The following is a 17,391-nucleotide window of genomic DNA, read 5'->3' on the forward strand; positions in this document are numbered from 1 at the left end:
TCAGTCCACAGCATTGGGGCTCTGTGTTGGCTGTGAGCTAAATCAGACACACTAGTCCTTCCTCACAATATATTGACCCTCTCAATCACAGTTGTTACTAATTATATTGATAATGGCTGCATTACATTCAGGTGCACTGGTGCCAGGGCTCTGGCATTGTGCATTCTGGCTCACTGCCATTCATTCATTATATTACAAACACCTCTGCTTTTCTTGCTAGAGGACGAGTCAGAGTGGAAGCCTATTGGCAGTTGGAAGATTATAAAAGATGTTGTTTTGGGTGAATCTGCAGGGAGGTTTAGGATCTAGGAAAGCAAGTTTGTTTCTTTAATGTGTTCTGCCCATTAATATATATTATAAGAAGTGGAAACCTACGTCAAGATGACACCCATTCATTCCAATGAAAGTTGCTCATGCAGAGCATAGGCCTACTTTTTTTCCTGGTGTACGTGTGCATTAGTAAGTCCACCCGCCCAACCCAGACTTTACATTTACTGTAGATTAAATCACAAACATAAATAGCTTATCTATGCTCTGGGAAAGTCTTACAAACATTAAAAGGTTTTTGAGAATTGACCTTGTTTGCAGTTTGAGGTCATATTTATAGTACTGTGCTCTACTGTAGAAGGAATTTTGTGATTGTCTCTCCTGATTCAGAGGAACATGCTGCGCTTGCCTTGTATCTGGCTAAATCATTGGAAAAAGCAGTAATTCACGACTTTCTTAAATGTTTTCACAATCTAGAAAGAAAAGTCTAGGATAATGTGTTATATGTTTATGTCATACCTTTGAATTATTGTACATGGCAGGGTTCAACACAGCCCATGCATCCTTCTAAAAGAGCAACTTCTTCCACCAGCATTGTAACAAGTTTGTGAAATTGCATGGATTAAAAATATTCTCATACAAGTTTTAAAATGACCAATTTCGAAATCAGGTTGCATCACATATCATACAAGGAAAACATTTACAGTTTCTGTTCTTAAGTAGTTAAGATCCTCACCCTGCAGGATTAGAAAATACTGTTGAGATAAAAGATACTCTTGCCAGGGGGAGCTGAGCATCACCTTTCTCTCTCACCTCTTTTCTCTCTTGCACAATCACCCCCAGGCTAATACACACACACACACACACACACACACACACACACACACACACACACACCGCACGCACACTCTGTCTCTCACCTAAACTCTTTTATGTTCATACCACTTTGACATTTCTTAGAAAACACATTAGCCTCAGTACTTCTGACCAGCAGCCAAGACCAAAATAAACCCAAGTCAGAAAAAAATACATCTCAGGAGTAGCAAATTTGTGTCTGAGAAAAGATTTATGTACTGCTGAAACCTACGCAGGAGCACTTGATATAGTATGTTAAAGAAGTCACAGGAAATTTAGATTTGAAATAATACATGTATTGTATAAGGGGGAAGGGACTCTGATAGCCCAAAACAGAGGCCAGATAAGTGTTGAGAAATTGTGATATTTGACAGCAAAGTGGTGAATGATTAAAAGAGGGAAATTAACTCTTCCTTCTATCCTTTTTCCCCTTTAGTTTAGTTTTTAAAACTAAGTTGTCAGCGGAACAAAATAACTTTTCCATCAAACACAAATACAAATGTCACAAGAAAAACATTCTCATTTACGCTTGCAGTGCGACTGCTGACTTACATAAACACTTGTGCAGTGTTAGAATAACATGGCTTGTTATGATCCAATTTAATTATAAAATATATAAAACTATAATAAATTAATTGTTGTTAATGATTTTATTAGTGCTAACCATGTTATTACTGCAACATACATGTTTATTCTCCCTGCAGAGTAAATTGATCTCTGTGATAACTTTCTTTTTAAAGTTGATGGCAAAAAAACATCTTTTAACTTCCCTGTGTTAATGGAATGCCAATCATTAATATCACTTGATAATTTGTACTGACTGCTGATGTTTATCATGGTTTTATCACAGCATTCTGTCACTCTTTTACAAATTAGATTAAAGCAACTGTACAACTTCTTGGCAAGTTCCAAAGTCATTAAGTTCCAGAGTGTGTGTAAAAACTTTAACCAACGCCTCTTACACCAATGGAACATGAACATTTGCAGCCAAAACAATCGAAGAGGCATTGCTGGTGAACAGATTAACACGATTTAATACTAATCTTGCAGATTGTGGCATTATTAGCCTGTGATTATGTGACTAATCTTGGACACAGTGAGCAGGCCAAGTGGTTTAGTGGTTTCCAAGGGTTATTTCTGTCTCTGTCCAGTATTCTACTGATCCAGTGACATATGGCTCAGTAGCGAGCCAAGATCTTCAAGCATCATCAAACTGTGTCATCACAGTTTTCTTCCGGAATAATATTGTCATGGTGGTGAAAATATAAAGTCAAGGCATATTCAAATGAAAATCTTCTCGGACTGCTATCTGAATGTATTTTCTCTTGCATAAAATGTTTGGATAAAAAGGAGCAGGATGTTCAGGTGGATTACTGATTTTTCATAAAACTTGTAAGATTTCAGTCCTGGTTGATTGGACAACACCTGTGGTAACATCAAGTGTGTTTTATTATAAAAATAAAATGAAAATTTTCCTTGAGCAGCTCAGATCATTATCAAGGTCAATGCTAACCTCACTGACAAATCCATGCATGTTGCATTTCTTGTGACTGCTTCACAATAGAAGAAGAAGACCTTTCATCTCATTCTTTTGACAATTTTGTCAATTATTTAATATAGTTAACTAGACCAAACATTGGCAAGATACAAGATGAAGCCAAGATATAGTTTGCACCAATCCATCACAGATTGAGACCTAAGCTGAACTTTTCAGCTAGGTATCTGAAAACATCTGTCATCTCATACAATGTAATGACAGGGGTTCATAGTTAACACCTATGTCAAGATTTGTGTCTATGAACTCAATTAAAATGCTGCAGGCATGTCATTAAATTGAGTAGTCTTTCTTCAAATGATCTGTATTCTGATGACTGTGTTTTTTACCATTATGTGTTAATGAATCACAGTTGCCAATGTTTTTGTAGATTGCTCATGACTACATTCCTATTGAACGCAATCAATTACTTCCCAAGCCTGTCAATACATTAATCAGGCTATAGAAGGCCTATTAGTACTGATCAGAGACCACCGCCTTGTCTGGACCCCATCCAATCAAAGAGAGAGACTCAGAAACCAGCAGGGTTTCTCTGCACAGTTAATTTGTCTTTTTCATGCAGTGGTTTTGTGTTAGTACTCCTGTTATCAGCAGAGAGAGATCACAGAAAGTCCACAGAAAACTTTCTTTTGTTTCTTTTGTCATCACTTACAGCCCATCAGTTATGAATTCTTTTGTCTTCCAAAACGTGTCCTCATAAGTGTCAGTACGCAGTCTTAAATTAGGACAGCAAAACACCACTAGTTAAGGTAAACATGTTTTAAAAACATGTAAGCTACAATAAGGGTTTTCTCACTCATAACAGAGACAAACCCGCACTTTGGTTTTGATCCACATTGTATGACTTGTCATCATATAATCGATCAAATTTTACAAGTAATTTGCTTTATCTCTTCTACGCCTCGATCAAATATTCTGTTCAGTATGCCTTGTCAAATCAAAACTTCATCAGCAAAATGTAAAAAAGGACTCAAATTAAACAGCAAACTGGAAACAATCACTTGAATATACATACTGGGTAAAATATAAAAGGCCTTTTATATTTTTAATAGAGGCACAATTGTCAAAACAGTGCTAATGGTTCTTAAGTGATTCTATAATTGTTTTGGACATTTAAGTTGACTTGCCAATTGAAACAGCTCCATGTGATATTATAGTAACCAACTATTAAAGTCATTCTCACTTGAGGGAATTAGGAAAATGGATTTTAATTATCTACATAAAATACATTTAAAGCCCCCCTCCATTCAAAACTGTTTTGCTTCTCTTGGATGTTTGAGCTTCACTGCAGACTGATGCACTGAGTTTAACACTAAAAGGCTGTTTGCATATTCATTTGATGAAAGTTTCTCAGTGCTCAATTAAAATCTAAGTTTAAGAAATGTATGAACAAGTCTGACTATGTGAAATCACAACTAGCTTGGAAGCAAATCATGGTCCAATATGCAAATTACACAAGTGGATATACATCGAAGTAGATTGGATTTTTCCATTCTTTGACTCATCATAAGTAACCAAAAAAAAAAAAAAAAAAAAAGGAAAATCTCAAATTAAATAATTGGTTAAAGATTGATAGCGCCTCCAAATTAACAACATATATACACAAAGAGAGAACCTTTTCCTGATCTCATAGGTTTGATTAGGTTTAGCCACAAAAAAATAGTTACGTTACTCACTTGAGCGTAAAATTATGTTTTTGTGCATTTGCTGCAATGACTGATGCCATTGTTCTTTTGGAAGGACAGTCGTGGAAAAATGTATATTCATGTGCACGTGGATGAACTGAGCATTACTAGACTGTATCTTAAGTAATTTATTATCCCCAACGGGCCGACAATAAATGCTGGGCAAAATGCTAGAGGTTCAGTTTCCTCCACAGTAGGGACTCAAGGAGGACAGTGATTTAAGCAGCCCTGCTCGGAAAGGCAGTCACTGTCAACAAGCTAACATCACCAGAAGTGGCAGCATGATAGAGTGGGTCCCCAATGAGGCTGGTAAAATGAAAAGTCGATAATGTTTTTATGAGGGCCAGAATTACATTTTTCAACCATCTGTCTGGTGTATTTTTATTCAAAATAAAGTGTGTGCTTTGCTCTCAAAGTCTAGGTTCATGTAATGACACCTGTCCTCTGCTCACAGTTTCTTACTGAAGTGAAATTAAGATTTCATATTAAACGTGATTATCACTGCATCCTTTGATTTCAGCTTTATCAAATAAGAAATCAATTCTCACTACTATCATCTACTGTGGGAATTTGTCATCATTTCCAGCTTATTGTCTACTAAATCACTCCTCTTAGGTTGTTTGTTTCCTCTTCAAATCACAATTTGCTTGTACCTAAAAGTAAAACCTTTATACACTTGGCATATGACAAATAAACAACATGAAAGACCAGTAACCCCTGTGTTTTGGGAGGTAAAATTACTGTTTCTGTGGGCTTTGAAGAGGACATAGATGTATATAATGGCTTCAGTTCCCCGTCAGTAAATCCCACATAGCAATCTGTGCAGAGGGAGCAATCAGTATCCCGAGTCACTTTTGTCAAATTGTCTATCATTTTTGCCATCCTTTGCAGTGGTGGAAACTGTACTGAAAAGCTATACAAAAGAAGTACTGTTACATAACTGAAATATTACTGGAATACAAGTAAAACTACTGCAGTCAAAAAAAAAAAAAAAAAACCTTACAACTAAAGTATTAGTTAGTTTTTAACCGTTGATGTTTAATGTATTTTAAATAGCAGGCATTCAATGGAAAGGGGAGATTCATCTAGAAAATGTTTACTTTCAACAAGGAACATCACGCAAGGTGTTGATACCAATATACAAAACTAAACTAATATACAGACAAAGCAAGAATTGTCTGTTAATAAAAACTTAATACAAATGTTGTGAACCTGCATAGAACACAGTATAAATCTCTCCCAAGTGAGCGCTTTATTACAGTAACTTTATTACAGTAACGTGAGCAGTTGTAATTAGGTACTTCATTCGAAAATAACGTCTCCTCTGTGTAAAGACTTTTAGTCTTCTCCACCTCAGGGTTTAGAGACTTTTGGAAGTAAACTATTTAAATTCACATTTATGACCAAAAATGATGGCTTTAGTTTTAGTTAGTTAGATTTGTTTTCTTTCTAATAATAATTTGTGGTTTTGTTGTTTGTATGGAGTTTGTCAGAAACGAGAGAGCGACAGGTGCAAATCTTGCTAAACAAATGGATTGGGAGCTCAGTGCTGGGCTCAGCCCTGATTACCTCCCATAAGCCCTATCAGCTGATGCCTCTGAGGCATGTGTCTGCTGTTCTTCATGAGCAAATCCACAAAGTGGGGGATCCAAAGAGGATTTATTAGGCTCTGGTTTGGATAAATCTATTCACAGGTAAAGATAATAGCTAATCATCATCAGGAAGGTACTCTTAGACACAAGCCTCCTCGTGTGCGGAAGTCAGGTGAAGGTCTGTTCAGACAAACTACTGAACATGTTATCAGATTATCTGTGTGCTCTGTAGACACTGCAGGTAAAGAAAGCATTAGTAGATCTACAGGTTACAGTTTTTTGGTGGAAACAATACAGTTTTTACTATATTAAGAATTTACTGAATAAATTAAGTCTGCAGTAGTTTGTGGATACGGTCAATTTAAGGTCAGCCTGAGTAATTACTCACTCTAACTTTTGAAACTGTCACAATGCTCACAGAGGTTGCATTCAATTATTGTCTGTCAGCTGATGGGGAAAGTGTTACATGTTTCACCTGTAAACACAGCTGACAGATTATTCAGCCACAGATGTATCCTCTGGTCTGTGCACACTGGCACCATTATCATTATGGAACAAAACAAGGGTCTTGTATTCATGCCGTTGTTAATTATTTTTGTCATTTTGTAACATTGCACACTGAAAATATATTTTGTATTTTTAGTCACATGTTATACTTACATTGTATATTGTTGCTGCTATCAATTAATGACAAAATCATTCTAACAGAACATAAACTACTGCCTGGACATTACCCAGCTGCAGCAAAGGTCATATTTTGTTGGAGCTCCTCCTCAGATCTGGGACAGTGTTCAATCCTGCAGAGATCATGGTATCCACCACAGGCCTGTCAGAGGGAGGGTGAGCTTTGGGAGTTTGACCTCAACATGGTCACAGGCAGAAATTAAAAAAATCGGATTAGAGCTAGAAACAGTATGGGAGCAGCCTTGAGTGTTTTGGGCAGATCTTGTATTCTGTATTTTTCAAAGCATGCTATATTATCAGTCGATCAAATTAGTGGATAAATATAGACTATTTTGTAATGTATATTAGGCAGTCCAAAAGCCAAAGATTTTCATTCTTATCTAATGTAGCAGATGTGCCACTGCTCACATGGATCAGTGTAAAGGGAGGAATTGAAAGAACTCTAAAGTTGTGCATCTATTTCTTTTTAAAAGACATCTGTTTTTGTTTTTATTTCTTACCAGTTTTGGAATCTCCATTCTCAGTGCAGTGGAATGAAAAATCCTTTGTTTTTTGTGGGTATGTAAGATGACTTTTTGGTGAGAGTAACTGTGCAGTGAAAACACATTTCTGTAGAATTTACTGTTCGTTAAACCCCTTCCCAGAACAGCAATTGTTGAATAATTGCTTTCTGTAAGTAGACAAGGCAGGATTGGATTTCTGCACATGCCAAACTGCATGTGGTTTGTCTTTTTAGCCTTTCCAAAACCTTAAACAAGAGCAAAAAAGTGTAGTGAACAGATTAAACGATGTGTTTATCTGCTCTAACATAATGTCCAGCTAACTAGCTTCCTATCTACTCTATTAACTTAACCCAGCATTACTTTCAAGGCCAATGACCATTTCATTTGCTAGCTACATTTTGTGTGGTTAGACATAATGTGGAAAAAAGAATGTACCATTCATTATAGGACATGCAATATGTAGTGTATTCCCACTGTGTTGGAGTCGGTCTTTCATGTTAACGTTAGCAGCTCTGTCCTGTTCTGAATTGGATTTGGGCAAGTTTACACTCCACCAACCGCAGTCAAATCCATTATCTGACATAGCATTACAGTCTCCAGACACACTGGTTAGTCCTCATCCTCTTCAGTAACATCAAAAGTGAAACAGACGGTTTGAAAATGCAAACAGTGCAGGATAAATCTAACCTTTTGTCCAGGATTGTAAACTAAACATGTGAGTGAAATAAACATTTAAATAACAGTGATATTTTCCCTCTTGCACTAATGATACAAGCACTAATTGGCTCTACAGAGCTCGACACATGAACAATGCTGCTTATTTCCATATCTTCTACATGGATAATCAACCAGTTCGGATGCTGAGTTTTTGCCTGGGGCCTTTAGCCTCAGTTTTTAGCATATATGTAGCATTCCTGTGAATACTTTAAATGCAATATATTTATCAAAACAAAGTTAATAAGTGCTTCACATAAAAAAAAGCAAATAATACATAAAACATAGCATAGAAACAAGAGCATTGGATTAATCGTCAATGTGAATGTTGAAATCAGCACAGAGAACCACATTGTCATAATTTATCACAAGTTTTAAAAAATAAATAAAAAGTGACCTCAAAGTATCCACAGCTTCATTTGCTGAGAGGAAAACAGACGATGTTGTTGGCTAAGAATGAGAAGTTTGCTTTTCATTTCATGCTTTTTTACCCATTATTTAATAAATAAAATCAAGGTGAAAAACTATTTCACACTATAACACATTATACAGTTTGATAGGTATTTTTGCGCAAGACACTGTTTTGGGTTTGGATTAAAGAAATGAAAATCATGAATTCATAGTCTTATTTGCAACCTCAAATATTTCTTAATGAACTCAAGTATCAAAAACCTCAGTAGCTTTTACACTCCCAAGAAAGAAAACAGTATTATGGTCCTCTCACTTCAGTATCATGTTCGTATGCAGCTTCGGATGAAAAAAAAAAAAAAAAATTTGAAGCTTGTTAACATTTTCATGGTTATAGTGGGGAAGCTCCACTAAGGGTGCTCCATCTCCAGCGACAGCCGTTTGGAGATTCATTTGTCATCATCCATCTGATCCTTTCTGCCTTCTAATTAGGAGAAGAATACAGGGCTGTAGTGTGTGTGAGGGGGGGGAGGAGCAAAGAACGGAGGCTGAGCATCCTCTTTGGTTGTGCTCCTATAGAGAAAAGGCTGTGAGAGCTGTTTGTGTCAGTGGGGTCCTGAAATCACAGTCATTGTCTGAGGAGCCATCAGGGCTGATAAATGACTCTTGCTATTACAATATTCTCCCACTAAATGGCTGCTGAACAGGTTGGTCATGGACATGGCAGAATAACTGGCCATTATCAGAAGTATCCATGCACACATAATGAGCTCAATTTTAAAATGCATTTGTTTGTATAGTATAAAAGGAGACACCCATGTCTTGTGCATTGAGCCCTGCACTGCTATAGCTGCTTTCATTTTACATATAAAATGTGATCAACTTATGAAATATGATAAATAGCTATAGATTAAAAAGGCCCCACATACTCTCACAGGGATTTTCAGTTATGCCTGCTCAGGGTGGAGTTGTTGTTGTTGAAGCTCTACTAAGATTTATGTGAGGTCATAATGTACATTTTCCTCGTAACAAAACTAAACAGGAGAGCCCCTGAAGTCCTGAAAAAATACTTTTTATCTTGCACACAATGATAACCTGTGTGTACAAATTATAGTGTGCACATCATATAAAAAATATGTAATCTTTCAGAACCTTGAAGGCTCCATAATTGAACACACTGAAAGGGGTTATTTTGAATAGTGAGTACTTTTACTTTTGATTTGTGAAGTAGATTTTGCTGGTAATACTAAGGTCCTTTTTTTACTCAAATTGATTTTTGAATGTAAGACTTTTATTTATTTTTCCACTGCAGTATTGTAACTTTTACTTAAGTAAAGGATCTGAGTATGATCTGAGTAGTATAGCTGTATATATTACTAAGTAAAAAATACAGTTACGAGATGAAGTAAATCATGAGGTGTTGTCAGCCCTTTGGATGTGGTCATTGCAACAGCATTTGGACCATATTTACATAACACAAATATCTGGAATATACTACTAAACTCATAAAAATGTCCTCTGAGAGATGTAAAATATCTCTCTTTTCTACGATGTATGTACTTGGATGGGAAAAAAAGTCCCATACATTTGTTTATCTAACACCTTGATGAACTTCCACCTCTCTCTACTCACTCCTGCTTTTCCCGGTGTTTGTTGCTTGCAGCTGGCCCCCCCTCTGTGTTTAGCGAAATAGTGGGCAGTGATATTGGTTCCCTGCAGTTTCAGATGACCTCTCTGTCTGTCAGACACTTCACACCTGACTGCCAACTGAAATCCTCATATTATGGCCAGTGGCTCCCTGCTGTGTCTTGAAATGCTCCATTGAGCTTTAGAGGGGGAGGGGGGGCGGGCGGGCGGTGGGTTAGAGCAGTACAGTCTTATTATAACCAAGCTCTGCCTCTTCACGCAACCTCACGCAGAGATTTTAATGGATTGATGGTTAGAATAACAGAACGCTAAGGGGTTATCTAAACAAGAAGAAACCAGGCCGGTTACGGATAAACCCTGTGGGGAACTTTGTTGTTGCCTTATCAACCCACCCCCCCTTGTGTTGTGCTCATTGACAGCTGTTTCCCCATTTGGAAAAACTGTGAATCAGACCCTCTATAGCTGTGATTAGGAACAGAAATGTAATTTTTCTATAACACAGCCACAAAAAAAGCAATGCAAAAATAGCAACAAGCATCAATAAGATAGGCACAACTGTTCAGGTGGTTGTAGGTTGACTCACATAAATAGCTCAGAAAGGTCTATTGTTGTGGTTTTTACTGAAAATTATGTCAAATGGTTGGCTGTAATGAGCAAAAGCTTTGCAGAATGGGCTTTGCACGATGCATGCTTCTGAAATGCAGCCGATTCAACTTCCTTAATGCTATCCTTACCACCAACAGTTTCCACTAGCATCAGTAACTAGGAGAAAACATAAAGGTGACCAACAGACCTTTTTCACAGCAGACATTTTGGCTTGTCATAGCAGGAAAAGCGCAGTTGTTTTTGATGTTGTTAACATTAAAGAAGACTGCCTTCCATTTAAGTGAGCTAGTTTAAGGGTCCTGCATGGGTTTTGTGCATGCTGACTCACTGTCACACTTCCATAGCTCATTGGGACACTTGAATACAACAGAACCATCGTTAATGTTATCACTAACACTTGTGCTTTTTCTTCTACAACAAGTCAAAATGCTGTGGAACAGGCTCTGCTACTCCCCACCTGTCCACTGGCTACCTCTGCAATGTCCTGCTCACCACCTGACCTCATTCTCTGCCTGCCTATCTGATGCCAATTAGTCATTAGACCCAGTATGTAAGATGTATGCTGTATATAGTCCACTGCTCACACTGTCTCTGCCTCATTTTTTTCTTCTATACCTCAACAATTTAGCCTGTTCTTGCAATTTCTGCCTGGAAATCCCTATCCTGTGTCTCACTGTCCCGCTTGACTGCTGATTCTGTGTGTATTTACTCGATTTCAAACCTGCCTGCCAGTTGCCAGCTGGAGGCCTGAACTTTGAACTAGCACTGCATTTAACAACACCTTCTTCCAGTCCTAAGTCTTCCTTTGGGTCCAATTACCTGTTGTGAGTTGACCTCAACCATGGCAGTGTTTCAAAACGAGCTGTAATTGTAGTATCCATTTTGAGTCCTTATCTCCACCGGCTAATTAGCTCGATAGCAAGGGATCTAGTAGATCAGTCACTGTAGCGGTTTAAAGCCACAATACCCAGCCTTATATACACTGCATATCAAGCTGTCATCCATACATACAATAATAGTCACTTCAAGCAATGCTACACAATAGTGAAATGCTGGAAATCATTTGATCCATTGCAGCAGCATGAATATACCTGTCATATACTGTATGTTTTGTCAGTCAGTAATGGACACAGACAAACTGTTGCCAAAATGTGTTTTAGATGGTCGGCATTTTCTGTGTTTGATACATTAAAGTAGTGGTTCCTAGTTGTTTTCTTTCATGCCCCCCCCTTTCACTGATTCAAATAGAATGTATACAGTGTTGCCTAAAATCAATACAAAGCTGAACCTCTTACAGAGCGTATAAGCTTTTACAGTGATGGTAGTAACAGTAATGCAACAGCATGCCTTTTTTTTCAAGTTGTATCCACAGTTTGCTGTCTACAATGACCATAAAACAATTTTACTGTCCCGGTTTTCTACCACGTATTATAGTGGACGCCTCACCTAAAATAAAGACTTCACCATGATTTTAGAAACAATTCGATATTTAGGAAACAATCTTCAGGGGAAAATAGAAGGGGCACTATATTCAACAGCCACATTTTTAATGAACCAGTTGTTAATGCTGTCATCTTAATTTGATCACGAGACAAGATGCGTCACAATGTGTCTGATTCAGCTCAGTAGGTGACAATGATTGATCAGTAACATTGTACGTCTGCTCTGCTGTAATTAATCAGGGCAGCATGTCGCAACGTTGGGGAAAAGTGAAAGTCTCCATTTAAGTCAGGAAAAAAAGAAAAAGAGGTAAATGGTTCAATCTGTCACAATTGCGTGGGGACGTATGAGGGAGCACAAGCAACACTGCAGGTCAAACAGCACCTGGACACATGTTTGTCTGCATCAAACCTCAGTCATCGCATTTTCTCCTTGAGTTTTTCCTCCTGCAACATTTGGAGCAGTTAAAGTTGGATTATTGTCAGCTTTACCTGACAGTCCTTTCACAATCTTCGCCATGTTTTTCAAGTAGTGTAGCATCAAAGCATCTATATTCACTTTTCAAACATGCACTTGTATGTGGTTGATATCTCCACCGTATAAGCCAGAATTAATGCCATCTGTGTACTTCCTCGCTTAGAAGGAGTCTGTGTCAGAACTTATAATTGAAAAATTACAGGTTCCTGAAATGTAGTTGCTCTTGTTGTCATACAAAAGTTTGTATGGCAGTTAACATGCTATCCACATTCAAGGTGTTCTGAGAGACATCGAGTCCTGAAGTAGTTCCTTCAGTCGGAGGAAAACAGCAATAACAAGCCTCAGATGAAAGCTGAGATTAAGGATGGAGAGGCAGCAGCAGAAGCTCCCTCCTCAGATAATTCAGGTCTAATCTATGCTCTGCAGGTGTGCAGTTAGCACCAAGAAGGTGAGCCAAGCACCTCTACAAAGATTTACTCTCAGCTCTCACCCGGCGTTATCGTGCCAATGAAAACCATGTGTACACACACACACACACACACACACACACACACACACACACACACACACACACACACACACACACGGATGATTTCAGGAGTTTGTCACAAAATTAAGACCTCCGGTTTTAAACGAGCCTGATGTCTTCAAGCAAAAGATGTTAATCATGGCCAAATAATTTTTGTATTTTTTGAAATTATTTAAAAAAGCAACATAGAACAATAGACGTAATGATAATTAAATCATGTTTGTATGGTAGTGCACTATATATGCTTGATTAAAATGAACCAGACAGAAAATGAGAGGAAAAGGCTAATGAACTTTAATGTAAATTCAGACTATTTTAAAATTAAACTGAGTAGAGGCATTTGATTAGAGAAAGCATATTATAATGTTAAATAACCTTTTGTCTGTGAAAGGCACTTAATGCAGGTCTTGGAGTTTTGTTGCAAATCTTAAGTAACTCATTTTATTCTGTTAAAATATTAGATTAAATCTTAAAGATAAAGATTTTGTGGAAACTTTTAGAGAGCCATTTAGAGCACTTAACTCTGGGTATATATTTGGCCATATTGATTTGAGTTGCATGTAAATGAATAATGGACTGACAGATTTCTAATATCATTAGGTTGATCTGTTAATAGAATGTAAATAACTGCATAGCAGTCATCTAGTAAATGTGCACCCTTCCCAGTGAACTTAACAGGGCTGTGCATGAGGAAGTTGTGTATTTAGCCATATTTGGGAGAAAATATGGCTAAATACAAACATTTATGATGTTCTGGGCATACTGATGGGTTATGCTGCTGCAGTGGTTTGATCAAACTCTTCCCTGTGGAATCAATATCATCCAAACTGATCACAGCCTCAGTTGTCTGTAAAGAGCAAGCCACATGCTTTATCACATCCGACTTTCAAGCCAACAGGAAAGGAGTGCTGGCAGTGTTATGTCTTTTAAAAGGACCTGCATGGACCCACACAGGTGTTTTCATTTAGGCTGATTAGACCTCTGTTCAAGTCTACACCAGAAATAATGTCAGTAGAGCTGTGTCAACTTCATGTGACATATACTTATGTATATGCAGTATATTATCTGACATAGTATCTTGTTTTTATTGTACAAAAAAGATAGATAGATACACACAGGCTGAAATACACACTTCATGCACTTGTGGACATGCAACAGGGAGAGAGATGGTGGAGTGACGGGCTGCCGGAGACAGCTCATATGCTAATAAAATAGTGGTTAGCCGCTTTTAAAAGGTTTAGGAAGAAGTCAATCAACCACCTGAGGAAGCTCTAATCAGGTGAGAAAATGAACGCACCTTAAAGCTGCTGTTAGCAGGCACTTTCACCTTCTGAGGCTATTTGATCAAGCTGCGCTATTACATCACTTATTTTGTGTTCATTTAAAAGACATTATATTCAAGAAGGTTTTATGTGTTTAAACATATGATACTTATTATGAGACCATGGTGCTTAGGCAACTTGTTTCAAAGCTTTTCAATACCTTTAGTTTAGAGCGCCCTGAGAATCTGAGGCTGTACGCTGGCTCAAAGAGAATTAAAAATATAGCTTGGGGCAATGAAATCATGTTTTAAAAGTCAGCACTATCATCTTAAAATCAATGCTGAACAGGTAACCAGTGAAGAGATGCCAGTATTTCATCTCTCAAGCATTTAACGTCCTAGCTTGTGTGTCTGGCAACGTGAAAGTGAAATGGGGTTGATGGCAGGGGGAAAAAAGGGGATTGCATTATGTAAATATGGTGGGAAACACAGTGAAGATTATCAACTATGCTAAAGCAGCTTCAATTTACCACTGACCATTACTGTCTTTATCTGGAATGTCAAAAAACAAAAGGGTGCTTTGTCATTTAAAGGGATATTATTTACCCTTGTCTCATCACAACATCATAGCCTTTTAAACAGCCAGCCATCACCATTTTGTTCAGCAAAGTTTGTTTGGTATTTTTTTAGTTCCCTACAAGTCAGCATTTCCTTCACCATTTTTCCTAGCAATTGGTTCTCTAAAAACCTCCAGCACATTCTTATGTTCCGGCTCAGCAGGATAAGCTATAAAACTGCAGTTCATTTGTCTCCTCCGCAGATGGAGTATGTAGATGGCTACTGCCTCTTTAGTGCTGCGGGCTGTGGTGTGGTATATGGTCGTGCTACTCACCCTCCTCCTCCTTCACATAGTTAGCCAGCTCTCAGCTGGCAAACTCCCCTTCAGCTTCATTTTCCCCACACAGGAAAGAAGCATATGCCAAATGGACAGTGTGTGTGTGTGTGTGTGTGTGTGTGTGTGTGTGTGTGTGTGTGTGTGTGTGTGTGTGTGTGTGTGTGTGTGTGTGTGTGATGCATGACAAAAGTAAAGTACTCTGTCAGTTTTATTTTAAAATGGAACTTATTTATTTTGAAAGTGTGAAAATTGCGTAGAAAAGTCATACTAACATAGCATTTGTAGCACAAAAATAGCGTAACCGTAGTAATAGTGTAGCCTTATCAGCAGCAACTAAGCTGAGTTTTCGCATGTTTTTTAGCTTGTAAGAGAAACTATGGTGGCTACGAACTTGCAAAACACAGTAAAGATGACAACCAGTTTAAACATACTTGCTAAAATTCTGCATGTTAACATTGAGTATGTTGCCATGCCAGCATCAGCATTTAGCTCAAAGCAGTGCTATGTGGCTATGGCTGTAAAGTATTGATGATAAACAAACTTTGTATTACTTATTTCTACAATTCATGTATGGTATGAGCAAGGTCTGGTTAAGGTAGGTAACGCCTCAGAAGTTCAAGGTTTGATCATAGTGGTTAAATATTAAAAACGCTGACTCGGCTACTGGCTTGAGACATGACGTACACCTGGACATCTGGTGTCAAAGGCAAAAGAAGTCAAGAAAATGAAAAAAGTAAGCGCTTGAACTGAATGTCAGTATTTTCTGTCTTTATCTTTTCAGTGTAGACAACACTGTTCTCTGGACAGGTTGTTTTTAGTAAGCTATTACTTCTGTAGCTTGAGCCAAAGACTAACGCCATTCAGTTTTCAGTGCCACAGACTTCCCCTGTGAATTATACTTATCTCTTTATACCAATGTGTCACATTTAGGGATGAATGTTCAGAGCAGCATATTCATCCTCACTGAATAAATCCTTCAGATGTCAACAAACTCAAGGACAGGGACTCCCTGAAGCTATGAGCCATCCTTCTTCTGAAGTAATGTTTGTAGCTCTCCTGAGAATTGCTGCCAACATTTTCTCTTTGCCCAATAGACTCCTAATTTAGACATAAAACGCAATCTGTACATTATGAAGAAACAAAATTTAAATGAGTTTGACTTTGAAAATATTTGTTTCCACTGGCAGGCACTCAAAGTGACACTTAGGGTGCATGTTTGAGAGACAAATTTCTTTCTTTTAAGATTTGTTTTGTTTTTGTTGTAGCCCAAAAAAATGTATCTATCGTCTGTTAATTGTAGGATGAGTTCTAAGACAGTTACTGTATAGTTTAACTGAGGACATAAGGGCCCATATTCCTTAGTAGTGATATAATAAAGATTTCTACCATTTTTAGTTACATTTTCTTAAATAATAAGGTCTATGTGTCCTCATGGGAAACAGAGCCACGGTTGCCTCGGATACATTTATGCACAAAAGCTCAAAAGCTGTTTGTTCCTGAGTCCTGTTACCTTTTCAGATCTCTGACTGCTGATGAGCTCGGTATATGCCTGCAGACAGAACATAATCCAGGTCAAACAAAAGAGGAGGAAGACAAAATGAATCATGGCTAATACAGCTGAGGAAGGTGTAGCAGGATCTTTGGTGACAGTTTCTTTTCTTTAACAATGTAGTCACCACCCATGAGGGTCCAGGTTGTCAGGATGTAGAGAACATTTGATGGGCTGCTGGTGAGAGGTATTTTCATTGCTGAAGGCAAAATTCCTATTGCCTTACATTTACATTGTCCTGCAGACAGTTTGCAGGGAAATTATGGTTCAATTTTGCAGTGCCTTGAAGGCAAAGTAATAATGTGATTAAAACTTTGCAGTGCTCTCAGAATAAAGTGATAGAATATCTAAATGTAGTTCTTTTCATTTGATTTGTATTTACTTTAATTCTTCTCTTTACTTTCTGCTCAGATCTCTAACTACCTCCATAACTTTCTCTAAGTTTGCTTTGGCACAATTACATTGATTTTACCCAGACGGCATTTACAATGTGTTTTTAATGTGTTACTCATAATCAATATTTTGTTGATTGTATGCTGTTTACATAGAGTTCTTATTAAACTGTTCACAATTATTTGCACATGTTCTTTAAAACTATGGAGAATTTTGATATGTTTGAGACCGGCAGCAATTACAGCATTTCCTTTGTGATGGTCTGTCCTTCAGTATGTTTTTTTGTTTTTTCGATTAACAGTTTTATTGTACAATTTTACCAAAATAGTAT

Source organism: Dicentrarchus labrax, unplaced genomic scaffold (assembly GCF_905237075.1).
Source record: "Dicentrarchus labrax unplaced genomic scaffold, dlabrax2021, whole genome shotgun sequence".
NCBI classification, from domain to species: domain Eukaryota; kingdom Metazoa; phylum Chordata; class Actinopteri; family Moronidae; genus Dicentrarchus; species Dicentrarchus labrax.